The sequence below is a fragment of the Euprymna scolopes genome, chromosome 15 (assembly GCF_053919585.1).
Source record: "Euprymna scolopes isolate OS-2025 chromosome 15, ASM5391958v1, whole genome shotgun sequence".
NCBI classification, from domain to species: Eukaryota; Metazoa; Mollusca; class Cephalopoda; order Sepiida; family Sepiolidae; genus Euprymna; species Euprymna scolopes.
This window is the reverse complement of record NC_136496.1, coordinates 57,682,001-57,698,133: the sequence shown is the minus strand read 5'-3', so window position 1 is coordinate 57,698,133 and position 16,133 is coordinate 57,682,001.

The window sequence follows — 16,133 nt, the reverse complement described above, 5'->3', positions numbered from 1 at the left end:
TATATATATATATATATATATATTGCTCTCTACATTACTCTCTCGTTCTTTCATTAAACTATCACACGCATACCTTAATATTAACAAAGTTTCTATTTGCGTATTTATATAAGCACATACATCTATATCTCAGGCTCGCTCAACACTTCCTGTAAGCACACACACGCACATATATGCGTACGTACACATACACACACACACACATATATATATATGCATATATACAGGTACGTATATATATAGGTACATATATGTGTGTATGTGTGCGTGTGTATACAGAGTTGAGCGCGAGTAAGATACAGATGTACGTGCGTATATAAATACTTAACGACTGCTCTAATATTTCTGTGCTCCTTATTTATTACTGCTCGATACAGAGTAGAGCTACATAATATTCATACTCTCAAATATATTTCGTTTCCATTCAGATGATATACTGTGTCTAAGTATGAATGCAATCGTGTATATATAAATATTTTAATTTAATAGTCGTATAAAACTAGTTAAATGGCAGAGCGTTAGGGAATGTAAAAAGGCATACACAAACAAGGTTTGAGTTTAGCAGTCAAAATATCCCAAACATGTTAAATAGTTTTTGAATTCCAATTAATGCATGTCCTCAAACTACTTTAATTACGGTCACTAGCATGTCATGGATTTTCAACCAAATGTGCATTAATAGCAGAGCCCAAAGTTGTTGTGTGATAACGTGCTGGTTTATACGGATTTTAAAATCCAAAGAAACGCCTTACATAACCACTATTACACAAGCATTTAAATTATTACACAGGCTTGCTATAATAGCTGTAGAGCATCTCGAGAAAAGAAAAAAAGACAGTCTCGTAGCATACACCAAAAGCAAGGAAACAGAATAGAAATAATGTATAATATTTCTAACAATCTCTTTAGCCAGCTTTATATTATTATGCACTATCCTGGATTTTGTTACCTAATATTTACCTTCTGGATAAACGTTATTAATGAATATCTCCCTCATATTGTCTAGTTTGGAATTTAATCTATAAAGGAAATTAATTCACGAGCGTTCTATATAAACAGCTGGGCTTTGGAGATTTTTTGGACAAAATAAAATATAAACGGTTTATATACAGGCATAAAAAATAGTTTTTCTATTAATGATAGAAATTATGGTCTTTAGCATAAAACAATGGCACACAAATTGTGCAGACAGTTATCCTAATTTTCTCATTGTTTTTAAGTGCACACACACAAACACACACACATTGAAATTGATATTTGATATTTTTAGATAAAAATGTTTTAATATTTTTTACATAGTTTATATTTTAGCATAACTAGCATTTCAGCCCGGCGTTGCCCGGGTGTTTTGATGTGTATGTTGAGCAAAACAAAAAAAAAGTGGAAGTAGGAAGGCGGGTAGGCTCGAACTCGTACTGCGAAGGAGGAAAAGAACGGGGGAAAAAACCTGACGTCTATGCTGTTACGCCACCTCCAAACCGGAAGTGACAATTGTTTAAATTAAGACTAGACAATCGAAAGGAGAGGATGGCTTTCAAAAATATCGGTGAAAGAAGCGATACCCCCTGTAGAAAAGAGCTCAGTTGAAGGTGAAGATATTAATGTTTTTTAGCCAATTTTTTCATATTGTCGGCGGAAAGGTTTAACTTCAAAACGATACTGATCTTGACAAAATCCGCTCTCTTTGTCGAAAGTTTTAGGCAGACATGCAAACATACATACATACATACAATTATATATTGGTAACGAAAAGTTTTCGACCAAAACAAATTAAAAAGCTTGTCCTATCTCTGAATACCCTTTGTGTAAAATTTCAAATGTTTAGACCAGAAATTGTCTGAGTAATTTGGTAGAGACAGCAGAGGTCATTTTTTAAAAAGTTTTACCCATATTATGACCTCTTAACATTTATTTTTTTGGGCTCTTATCAAGTTATTAAGTTAGATCCATTTCCAATGAACCTATATCTAAAATTTCAATTGTTTATACGACAAAATTGTTGGAGGAGTTTGGTAGAGTTCTCAAAGGTCAAATCGTTGAACATTGACACCTTAACATCCAAATTCTTGGCCTAAAATCGATCACAAAGACTTTCCCACATCTCAATACCCTGTATGTCAAATTTCGAGTCTGTAGACTTAAAATTGACAGAGTTATTGCGTAGGGAAATGTACACACACAGACACACACAGACACGTTCACTTTTATAGATATACTAGTATGGGTGCGCGGCGATGCCCGGGTGTATGCTGAACAAAAAAAAGACGGTAATTTTTTTAAAACTTTGACCCCTATTATGACCCCTTAACATTTATTCCTTTGGGCTAAAATAAAGTTATTAAGTTAGATCCATATCCAGGGAAACTATATCTAAAATTTCAAGTGTTTAAACCAAAAATTATCGGAGGAGTTTGGTAGAGTTCTCAAAAATAAAATTGTTGAACGTTGACCCCTTAGCAGCCAAATTTCTGGCCGAAAACCTGTCACATCGATTTTTCTAAATCTCAGTACCATGCATATAAAATCTCGAGCCTATAAACTAAAAATTGAAAGAGTTATTGCGTAGGGAAATTAACACACACACACACACACAGACACGTTCGCTTTTATAGATATACTAGCATGAGTGACCGGCGTTGCCCGAGTGTTTGGAAGTGTATGCTGAGAAAAAAAAGGTCAATTTTTTTAAACTTTTACCCCTATTATGACCCCTTAACATTTATTGTTTTGAGCTCAAACAAAGTTATTGAGTTAGATACATGTCCAAGGAACCTATATCTAAAATTTCAAGTGTTTAGACACAAAGATTTTCCCAAATCTCAGTATGTATATAAAATTTTGAGTCTGTACACTAAACATTGACAGAGTTATTGCGTAGGGATATTTACACATACAGACACACAGACACGTTCACTTTTATAGATATATAGATAGATAGATTAATTCGATGTAGTTTTATATTATTACAAAAACTGATGTTGACATATTTTTCAAAATAACCGCACCCACACGTTATAAAATAAAATTACCGCTTCAAATATCTTTTTTTCTGATAACCGCCCTTAAAGTTAGATCAAGAAGAGACAGAATGTACGAGGATAATAAGCATGTATGATAATTAGATTTTTGCAGTCCTATATTGAAGTATGAATAATTATAAAAAAACTAACATAAATCAGCACCAAAAGATATTGGGAAAATGTCTAAACCATTTAGTGATATATATATATATATATATATATATATATATATATATATATATATATATATATATATATATATAGGGAGAGAGAGACAGTACTTAACGAATTGATACACACATAAATGTTCATCCCCTTTATGTAAATATGTACAAAGAGCATTGCATAAGCATCGCCGCTAGCTTCCATATTAATTTAACACAGCTCTCACTTCACGGAGAAGCGGGTTGGTTTATACTTTTCCAGGAATATCTATCTATCTATCTATCTATCTATATATATATATATATATATATATATATATATATATATATATATATATATATATATATATATATGTATATACGTGTGTGTGTGTTTGTGTAAAATGTGTACGATTTATAATCATTTTTTTTTTAATTGACGGAAACCTCTTTAGTGCCTTTTCACCTGTCATCTCGCCACGAAAGGATCGATAGTTTGAATGAATTAGAAACAATATTAGCGCAAAAAGGGTACAGAGTGGAAATTAATTGTACCAGGGTATTAACAATAAGCGATAAAAACAACTCTAATTTGATAGTCACGATTAAAAAGGAGCAGCACGGGATAATAAAGAACAAAAGAATGCCAAGTTCTCCAAAAAGAAGTATATATTTTTCAGTGATACAAGGAGCTTTACAAATTGCGATCGAGACATATTCAATAATTCTAAAATGCAGGATCTCAAAGCATTCATGTTTATATTGTTAGCACAACAAGGATTTAAAATCAAATGCAGACCCATAGATAATAACTAACAGTGTAGGAGAAACAGTGAACTAACCTATACTATACTCTTTTTAATCTTTATTTCAAATGACTAGATGATTAATTAATAAAAAAAATAATCAATTAATTTTAGTCGTTTATTTTTAATCCTCTGCTACATTCAGTCACTCTGCTAGGCTTTACAAATTGCTCTTTTTGCATTCAAACTATCGCTTCTCTGTGTGAAATAATAGTGAACTGACCCTTGTAAATTATGTTAATTAATATATCTCTGTCTTTCTGTCTCTCTCTAAGTCTCTGTGTCTGTGTATGTCTCTGTCTCTGTCTCTCTGTCTCTGTCTGTCTGTCTGTCTGTCTGTCTCTGTCTCCCCTTCCCTCTCTCTCGCTCTCTCTCTCGCTCTCTCTCTCTCTCTCTCTATATATATATATATATATATATATATATATATATAATAGTAAAAAGTCACGTACACTCCGAAATTTAATTAATATACACTAGTACATCTAGGTTGTAAAAATGGAAGCGACCATACCCGCATGCAGATATTAAATCTATACGATCTTCTGTTGTCTCCTATCTGTCTCCAACTTGATTTCTTAAACCCCAACGCTATATATCTTATTCTTTCACCCCTAACACGGATAAACGCCGACACACCCTTAATTTTTATACACAGCGTAACATAATCGCCTGTCTCTATCCCATCAAATTTTTACTGTAAGATAAACTTTGATTTTTCATTGCTTTCTTTGCTTTCGTATAAGCTGGACTGGCTGAAGGGATCTCCACTAAAATAACTTACTAAAAATCAGCTGACCGAAACATGCTCAGGACTGTGTAGAAACACATTACTGCTTATGTAGAAACAAATTGAATATATATATATATATATATATATATATATATATATATGTATATATAGCAAGTTATAAAATATACATGGCGATTAATATTAAGCTACACTAAATATTCCGCGTTTCATCCACTCTAGGATTCTTCAGCCTGAACTATTTGCCAAAAACTTTGCAGCTAATTCTAGCCTATGCCACAGAGGCCACCCTCCTATAACAGACAACATGCTATACAACATACAAATATATGTGCGTGATGTCGCCAAGCTAATCAAGAACCTTGATTCCAGTAAAGCAACTGACCCTGATGGCATTCCAATTATAGTGTTGAAAAATCTTCAACCCGTGCTTGCCCCCATGCTTACAAAACTGTGTAAGCGCCCCTTAAGGAGAAGTGCTTCCCAACACCCTGGTAAACCTCGTCAGTATTCCCTGTATTTTAGAATTCAGGTGATAAGTCATCTCCCTCTCAGTACAGACCAATACGTCTCCTGTGTGTCATGAGTAAGTTGCTGGAATCCATACTGTTGCTGGAATCCATATTAAATAAAGAAGTAGTCAAACATTTCAGCAGAAATAGTTAGTGACATGTAATACGGCTTCCGTTCTGCACGATCTACATCTGATATGCTAACGGTCATATCTAATAGGATTAGTGAATCTCTCGACAAAGGCTTCCTTTCTAGGGCAATTGCTCCAGACATATCAAAGGCCTTCGATAAGGTATGGCACAACCGCCTACTTCACAAAATTTCCAGGTACGGTATAACTGGAAATATTTTCTCAATTATTAAATCGTTTCTCTCTGATAGGCTCATAAGAGTAGTGGTTGATGGGCAGAAATCAGGGGACCACAATATTAATGCTGGAGTCCCTCATGGGTGCATCATGGGCCCAACTCTCTTCCTGATCTACATAAATGATCTCCCAAAACATATACTTAAATCATTCGTTGACATTTATGTTGATGACACGACCATCTATGGCAACACATCAAAGGCCGTAAACGACAAAATTCTCTCTGATTCTCTCTCCTCTGATCTTGAGTGCGTCGTACAGTGGGGTAAGAGGGGGATGGTTACTTTTAATGCATCCAAAACCAAGCTCCTATCTTTACATTATCAACGCTCTGATCCCCATCTGGCGTCAATTGAAATGGATGACTCTCGTCTTGGGGAGGCTCCATGTTTTGACAAGCTTCTGGGATTGACCTTTACTCCTGATCTGAAATGGAACACGTGCATCAAGTCTGTTGCCAAGGTCGCTGGAAAAATGGTGGGATCCTTCTACCGCTCCAGCAGATATCTCACTGCTGATGCAATTCCTTATCTATATAAAAGTCAACTACGTCGAAGGATGGAGTACTGCTGCCACATCTGCGGAGGAACTGCTAAAAACAACCTATCCTGCCTTGTACAGAGTACAAAATAGACTTCGTGGTTTAGTGGGGATACCCTTTTCTCTTTTCTGCAACCTCTCACCCACAGAAAAGACGTTGCGAGTCTGTCTTTATTTTATCGTTATTTCCATGGAAAGTGCTCGCCCGAGCTCGATTCTCTGATCCCCCCTCGCCAATATTTCGCGAAAAACACCCGTCTAACTGAAACCACTGTCAATAATTTTCCCCACTCTTTATCGGTGCCTAAATCAAAACGTAGATTCCATGAGCAAAGCCTCTTTCTTAAAAGTGAACGCCTGTGGAACTCTGTTCCGTTTGCCTATTTCGTCTTGGTTGAGTGTGTCAATAACCCTTTTTAGCCCCTTACATCTCAACAGTTTTCTCATAACGACAGCCTCTAAGGTTTTCCTTGAGCGTAGGAAATAACTAAAAGTCACAGTTGGCTTTATAGGAAGAGTAAAGAACTGGCTTGAGGCCGATTTTGATTTGAAGAAGTCTGGCCTCTTCCGATGGAATCATTTGCTGAACTCCCTTGAAACTTCACCATAGTATTCCTTGTTAATTGTCTGTTCAGTGAGAACCCAGTGCATGTAGACCATGCCCGTGCTCTTAAAAAATGGATCATCGTAATTTCTAGGCATGTTTCTCTGTCTGGTCTTCTTGGGTTTGAGAGATCCAGCGTGCTTCTGCTGGGAATTATGTCTTTTGTGTCTGGGTTATTATAGTGGTATTCATCGCAAGTAATCAGCCCATCAAGAACTGCGGAATCTGAATGGACCAGCTCGACTATCTCTTTGCTGTCATGACAACGTCTTTCTTTTTGATCTTCTCTGAGCACCCTTGGGAAAACTTCGCGCAAATCTTCTGCGTCTCTAGTTCCCCGGTTTTAATTAAATAAAAAGAAAATACAGTTACATAAATTCAAGAATATATAATGTAATATGTGCTTCATGTATGCTAATTATATGCATGAACATTTTCAGGTTCCTTATGTCTTAATGTATGTTTGATATATTTTTACTTATAAACGGTTATATTTTATTTTGGAATTATTTTTATGTATTTTGATCTTTACCCCTGGATGTTATGCATGAATAATTGTTGCTTTCACATTGGTAAGAATGTGTTTCTTTTAAGTTAACTTGGTGCCTTCTATGTACCGCAGTTGAGATACGATATCAATAAAATTCATATTGTTTCAGATAACTCTTGTAGATCTTATACTCACACTATTGAGTTAAATTCATATCCGCAGTATTGTGAACAAATGATCTCTATACCTATATTTCTTTTACAAAATGAAAGGTAGTTGGCTATCTACACACACACACACACATATATATATATACATATATATATATATATATAATTTATTAGCATCTCAAAGTTATAGAAGTATTCACTAAATTAACATTCATGCTGTTTTATTGCTGCGTCTTACACATGTTTCATTTCATAGCTTGTACCAAACAAAATCAGCGACAAACTTGATATACATTTGTTAATGACGAATATGTAACTGCAGGTATCGTATGCAAACGTGAAGTAACCACTTCAAATAATATTTAGGTATATATTGGTTCTGCAAAGATATAGAAATCATGTACCTTAAAAGACAAATATAGAAATCATGTGCGCTTTTAATGTACTGGTATACTGTGACACCCAAGGACGATGCAACACCAGCGATTGCACCAGTCAATGGTATTTACTGCTACGAACAGCGTATAAAAGGAATAGATATCACATTATCATCATGCTGGGTGAACTGCAAAATTTTGCAGAAGACAAATACATAAAATCATAAGTCCTCAGACTATGTTGATTGATGGTGTACCACGTCATGTCAAAGATACCCGTCCCTGCCACACCTCTTCTGAGGACGATGAAGAGGATCGCATACAGTTCAGGCATGATCCTGATCGCTTACTGCCCCTTCAAGTGAGCACAGAAACACTTCCTACAGAACCAGATGAGATAATGATGGGACATACTGCTGGCGATAGTAATTAGAAGGATGGACACAAGGATGTGATGCCTCTAATTCCTCATCGAAGTACCCGAGAAAGACGAATACTGCCCGCCCCCGATTGTGAAACACCGCTTATAGAACAAAGAGAGGGGGCGATGAAACATACTGAGGAAGATGGGAACGGGGAAGTGATGTCTTCGATGATTCGGATAAATACCCGACAAAGACGGATACTGCTCCCCTGGCCTGATTGAAACCACGAGAGGGGATGATAGAACATACTGGTGGCAATAACGGTGGTAATGAGGAAGATAGCAACGAGGAAGTGCTGCCCCCAATTCTTCGAAGAAGTACCCGACAAATACGACTGCCCCCTGCCCTGTTGGTGAACATGAGATCAGGCGGAAGTGTAGGGAAACGCGTGACTTACTTGACTAGCATGTGTGCATGATTCAATAGGTCGGTCGTGGAACGAAATGAAAGAAAAAGAAAGGAAAAACAAACATGGCAAGACAGTTTGGTTTATGGTGAATAATCACGTGACTATGAATGTTTATGCAAATGAGACTGGTCCATAAAAGCGGGCGCGAATTGAGCATGAGGCGAGTTAATATAATGTATATATATATATGTATATATATATATATATATATATATATATATATATAAATATATATATAGTATCAGTAGTAATCCACATTTTAGAAGAACATAGACAATGAAATTAAACATATACTATGAAAAACCCTCATCATTTAACAAAAATATATTGTATTGTTTTTTTAAAAATCTGGATAAAAGTTTTTTATGAGCCGAATATTTGAAACTTTAAATAAATAAATATTTGTTTATTTAAAAAAATACAAATACGCACGTGGTCGTTCTTTCTAATCTCATATTTTGAATACACACACACATATATATATATGTGTGGGGGGTATATCTTTTTCTATTATTAATTCTTACTGGCAAACGGGCATATAATCGTTTGCTTTATGTGACTTTATATATAAAAAAAAAAACAATAATATTCATCTCATCCAATAATTTGTATATCTTTCGATCGGATATATTTGGTAGTTAATAGCTGTTGTTTTATATCTATCGATGTTATCTAGCGTGTTCATGTCTAATAAATATGAGTTATCTGTTTCCAATGTTACCTTTGTATATCGTTCTCATTTTTCATGTTAAATTGTTTTTGTATTTATATGTGTGTATGTTCGTGTGTGTGTGTTCGTGTGTGCGTATGTGTCTGCGTGTGTTAGTATGTATTTATGAATAACACTCTCTTTTTTCCTGTACAACTTTATGTACTAGTTACTGCCGTTAGATCAATTATCAATAAACTAATTGAAGTAAAAAGTCATCACGTACATTACGCATGTCTACCACTAACACTGGCCCCGCAATCTTTATGCCAGCGATGCAATTTTATTACCACTATTGGATTTCTTGTAAAATTACATTCGAAAAAATAGTGCTTGTCCATGTTGAAAGATTAGTGTACAAGTTTTTGCTCAGAAAGTCGGAGAGAGAAAGAAAAAGAGAGAGAATGAGAGAGTACGACAAAAAAATCATTCATAGACTTTACGAGTATAGTTAATGTATGAATAAAATATCAATTCTAGATGCATCGCTATACTAAGTAAAATTTGTTGATTTATTCAAATTTTTGATATTGCAGTATTTATTATTGGAAATATTACTGTTAAGTTATGTTGTAAGCATTGATAAGAAGTGGTTAATCTTTAAAGACATCATTTTTGGTCGAAAGGATAACTTTTAGATAAAAATCGCAGAGGACAAAGAAAGAAGCACATATGCTCAGCCTTGTATTGAAAGGCAGCGAAAGTGCACTGAACTAAGATGAATTAAAAATCAGTTACAAATAGAACAACGGACCGTGGGGAAGTGTAGAAACCTTTTCAGAAATCAATTAACCTACATCTCTCGCTACCAGAAAAATGTATGTTATATATATATATATATATATATATATATATATATATATATATATATATATATATATATATATATATATATATAGTAATTTATAAAATATATACGGCGATCAAGCTACACTGAATATTCCGCGTTTCATCCACTCTAGGATTCTTCAGGCTTATGCGCATAAGCTTGAAGAATCCTAGAGTCGATGAAACGTGGAATATTCAGTGTAGCTTGATCGCCATATATATTTTATAAATTATCTATCGTATCGAGCACATTTGAAATAAATACTTAAAGTTTTCGCATAAATTTTTACTTTCGTATATTAATTTTATGTGAGTAAATAAAGTATATATATATATATATATATATAATTATTAATGTGTGTTTAGCTATATTTTCTTGTTTGTTTTACCGACTTTGATTTTCTTAAGTGTAAATGATCAAGAATTCTTCTGTATCAAATATAATCAAAGTTAAATAGTTAAAAAAATTATCAAACACATTTTATATTTCACCAAACTGTAATTGCTGTAACAGTTTTGTACCCTCGTCTTAATATGAATGTTTAAAACACAAAAAATATGCATCAACAAAATACGGAATACCACACGAACTGGGTATGTGTTAAACAAAATTATTCCTTTTAGATGCAGATAAGTCCACTGAGGTTGATACCGACAAAATAAATGATAACAATGATACCAGCATTCGAGATAAGAAAAATAATACTTTTCATCTAATGAGGGCAACTCACAGTTATTTCAGAGGAATAAAACTACTATTGTAAGAGCAAGTAATCATAAGTCCAAACGGAGTTTACAGAAAGGTAAATCAAGGGATTGAGTCTAACCTATCAATCTGACCATGACATCTACAAAAATCCACAATATATAAGAACGTGCCTCACAACAATCGAGATATTCAACTACCGACTGTGAAACATAAGAAATATAAATGTAACCCTCGAAAGCATCGCAACAGTGGATACTATTTGATTTATAAGATAAAATTCCTGTAATCTGACAGAAAAATATCATGTACACTATATCGGTTAGTGCTACAGAGGTTGATAATGAATTTTCTAGCAGACTGAAGAAACTAGAAGAGCCTGCTGAAGTACCGAAGAAGATTATTATGAGCGAGAACTATGAAAATGCAACGTGGACTGCAACAGAATTTAAATTAACTTTAAAAAAGCCATGACTTAGTACTGTTCGGATTCCATGAAAAACGTTCTTCCTTTTTTAAGTGAACAATCACGCTTGGAGAAAGCCCTAATTTGTAAGAAACCTAAACAATTAAACATAAGGTATATAATGATCGTCTTTCTACTTGTAAGAAATTAGATTTTACGTTAAAAAATTCAGGAAATAATCCCATGTTGGCAAGTTTAAATATTCAATTTTACACATTTTTAAATGTATTGCTCTAAAATAAGATTCTCTTGTATCATCGACTAAAAATACTATTTTAAATAAATATATTAAAAAAAACTACATTAAACTAATCTATTATATAATAAAATGATTGCAGAAATTCCCCTTTGGACCAAATACCGTAGGTTTGCAACAACATATACCACATACAAATTTATTATATCTAGATTATTAGCTAATATCTTACATAACTTTACAGCGTCATTTAAGACACATTGGGTCGTTATAATAAAATCCTACATTACATTCTAGGAGCAACATTATCACAATCGCAATATCTTTGGACGAGGTTTTTCCTATTTTCCCCTAAAAATCTATAGCCTTCTTACCGCCCCCTATCACCGAGACTATATACACATCTTATAACTATATTCTACGGCACCCTTCATAACTGGTTCATACATTTATATACATACCATTATCTTTTCAGTTACCGATTACAAAATAATAATTTCTCCCTTCGAAATTTCCGGCTTTACTCATTGGTTGAGAACTGACACATCCATTACTCGGAAATAAATAAGTTATTAAAAAAACGAACGCGTCAGACCTTCACAAACACGGCGTCTCCCTCTCTACACGAAACCCTCATTTTATAAATATTAAACCAACTAAAAAAATATTCACCGTTCATAATTGTAATTTTACATATTAATACCTTTACCGTTTTATGCACAGGCATTGTCACCACTAAACTAACGCTCTTAAAACCATCTCTGATACTAACATAATTCACATTTACGGTTAGCATTGTTTTTTGTTATTTTATCGATTCTGTATGAATAAAAACATAGCAATCATTATCTTTTATGTTTAATGATGCTTAAGTACAAGGTTCTATTGTATTTTCCTTACGAAGAGTCACATGTAAGTAAACCTCAGCATATATAACTTCTTTGTGCATGTGTTAACAAAAATCTGTCAAGTATCTCGGATATATTGAAGATTGGATACCAACGTATGTTGAGATACGTCCAGAAGAGAAGACCTGGTTTTAGTTAAGGTATCCCGGTCACTTACACTTTATTTGTGTTTATCACAACTTAGATTGAAATACTATTTAAAAAAAACGCATCATACGAACAGGAGCACATATTTTAAATACCATTGTATTCGGTCTTGTTGATCTAAATAAAAAAAAGAACTTAAAATATATTCTAGAAAACGCAAAATGTATAATCGATGAAACAATTAACAACGGTTAACCTTCAGCACATCATATGTTCATGCTTAGTGATCAATAAGTTATTTTATGCCCAAACCCCTTTTTTCTATTTTAAATGCCCCTTTATTCACATTTTAAAAAATGTGTTCGTAATTACCCTTTATTTGATGTGTACACAGGCCTTTCGTAATTATCAAAGATCAGCCAGTAATATTCAAAGTGATTATGAGTCTGTTAATATGGTGAGATGAAAGTAAGGATCTAAAAGTGAACAAAAAAGGCAATTACAAAAATAAATGAAAATCAGCATTTTTAGTTTCTAATTAAACCTATAAATTACATGCGAAGCGGTGTGATTATAAAAATGGAGACTAGCGTAACCATATTGCTCGTACTATCAATCTACCAATGCCCGTAACAATTTACGTTACAAAATATGACAACCTAACTCTGTGTAAGGATAGCCAACGACACAATTACTAGTTCCTGTGTAGTTTATTAGGAAACCAACCTAATCACAAAGTCTCTGGCCAAAATAGCACCAGTTTCATTTATTTCTCTTCTTGCTTAATCCTAGACAGATATTTTTGAAAGTAATAAATAGAAAACAAAACATCGATAAAGAACAAGGGAAACGCGAATTCTATTACTCTGAAAATTTAAATCAAACATTTTGCACCCAAAATCCAGAGCTGGGGATCGATATCGGAAAACAATTGAATAGTTCAATCAGTGCATGTACTTTGAGCAGCGATCCACAAAATCTCTCTTCTTTGTCTGATGTAACCTTTAAAATGATTCTATTTACATACAAACTAGCGATAGTTATTAAAAACTACTAATTAAATATAGAGTAAATAATTATGGAAGCGATCTTATTGTTCGACGAGTTAAGAAATATGTTTGCCACTGCATCTTTACATGAAATCGATGTTCCTATTGTTATTCATATATTATGATTTTGACGTTAGGTATAACTTGCATTTTCTCTTTATTAATATCAAATGTTTTATATCTCTTAGTGTTATTATAAAAACATTAATTTTATCATATAACGTTAACCAAGGAAAAGATTTCATATAAAGCGCTGTTTTCAAATGAATTATGTACAAAGTGACATCCTTATATCGCTTTGATTAAAATTATATTTACTGAATAATATTGATTATTATAATTGGATTTCTTAATGGATTTTAATTGTTAGAGTATTTTATATATGTTGAAGTTTGTTTAGAGAGTAATAATCAATTTTAATGAAATATGTAATTAACATAAAATAATAAGCAAAATCACACAAATTCTTATAAGAACTCGATATGGACTTTGCATTCAGTTTTAAATACATTTGTAATTGAAACGTAGTTTTGACTCAATAAATATCTTGTTTTGCGTTTGTTTTCCTGTTTTGCCAATTGCGGTATTTGGTTATCACCCTATTCACATATACACAAGCATATTCATATATCTTCAAATATAACCACAAAACATACAGCATGTTAGGAAACTTTTATCTATATTTCAAGTCGACCTAGCATCGTATCCTAATTTACTATATCAATCAGAGTATTGACAAAGATCTGTATCTTAAATCCAAGAGCGCACTCCTGGTAATAGGTATTATCATTACTATAAACTTTTACCATCAAGTAAAGATCTTAAATACTACCAACACTTTAATTTGGAATTTCTCAGAAATCTCATCACTAATAGACCTTGGAGTAATACATTTTCTTTCCGTGCAGGGAAAGCAACTAAACGTGGGGACATGTTTTCATTTGAAAATTCTAATCTCTAAATAAATATATTTTAATTCTGAGAATGTAGATGGACATTTTCCTAAATTTTACAATTAAGTACGACATTTTGATATGTTTTACAACTAACCAAGATATATGAAAAGCATCTTATCTTTTTCTAATTCTAAGCAACACCCATTCAGTGATTTTATTTAATAATATATGTAATCTAACAAAAGTTATAGGCGTCTCAATTCTCTACGATCGAATTCCACATCACCATTTTACCTTCTTTGCATAAAACTAATTAAACTAAATGTAGCTCATATTTATAAAACCAAGCGGTCTTGTCTCATATGAATTAACGTTTGGTTATTTATAACAAGTATGATAGATATAAACACACGAGTAAACACACACACATATATATATATATATGTATATATATAAAAATTTATGAATGGTCAATATATAATTTGTTCCACATTTCTATTTTAAATATGTTGAAAATAGGCGAATACTTCATAGTGCATTATATCATAGTCTTTTTTGCATTCATATAATTTTCATGCCGCTGTCTTTTTTAAGGTTGAGATCAATTCAGAGAGTATAGCGCAAGATTGAAGTCATATTTTATTATTTTATTCATAATGTAATTTTTATGGTTACAAATTTACTTGTTTAAATATTTCGTCTCTTTTTATTTGTTTACATTAAAATACAAGCATTAAAATACAATTATTTAGCAAGATCTCGTACATTGTAGGAACCATGTGCTTAAACCGCTATCTTGGATTTTAGGTATGGGAACCAAGTGTATTTAAGCATTTTAATGGATTTTAATGTAACTATACAGGCAAATACTTTATTTTAAATAATTGACTTACATTATTATTACAAACGCCATTTTTGGTGAAATATGTTATTTTTAGTTCTATAATTTTTCCTTCATAATAATTGATCAGTCAAGCTTTATATTTTTTCTGTTACTTGTTAAAAGCAAAGAAAACTGTTTTTTTCTATTTTTACATCAACCATAAAGTTTTAGCATTATAATTCTCAGTTTTAATATCACTTTTTCCAGTTTTTAATTCCATGATATAACTCATTTTTCCTTTTTTATTTTCTTATTAATAATAACGAATGGCTCCCACCTTTTTCTATAAACTAGATCATAATGCATTTTCCCCAATTCATTAATGCATAAATCAAGTTTACAAAGATTTTCATTTGAATTAGAATTTAAAGTTTGATTGATCAATTATTATGAAAAGAAAAAAGTTTTTGATTACCCATCTGGGAGGATGCAAATCCATGTCTTCATAGTTACAGTTAATCTTCAAAAAGGGAGATAATAACGTTTTGTAAATGTAACGGCTACCATATCTTGAAAAGAAACGTAATACGCAAATACAATTAATACTTTAATTTTAACACCCTGTTTTCTTAATTATTTTTTTTATTTTTCGGTATCTATTTCTTAAAGCATTATTTATGTAATGGTACATGGAAAGTTTATACATTCTAAAATAAAATTTTCAATTTTTTTAAGATTTAAAAGTATGCATATTCTAGTTTTTTCGTCGTAGGCATTTGATATATTGAGAGTGAGCGCCCCATAAACGAAGCTAATGCAATCACCGATTCTTCCAGATATTATAGTGAGC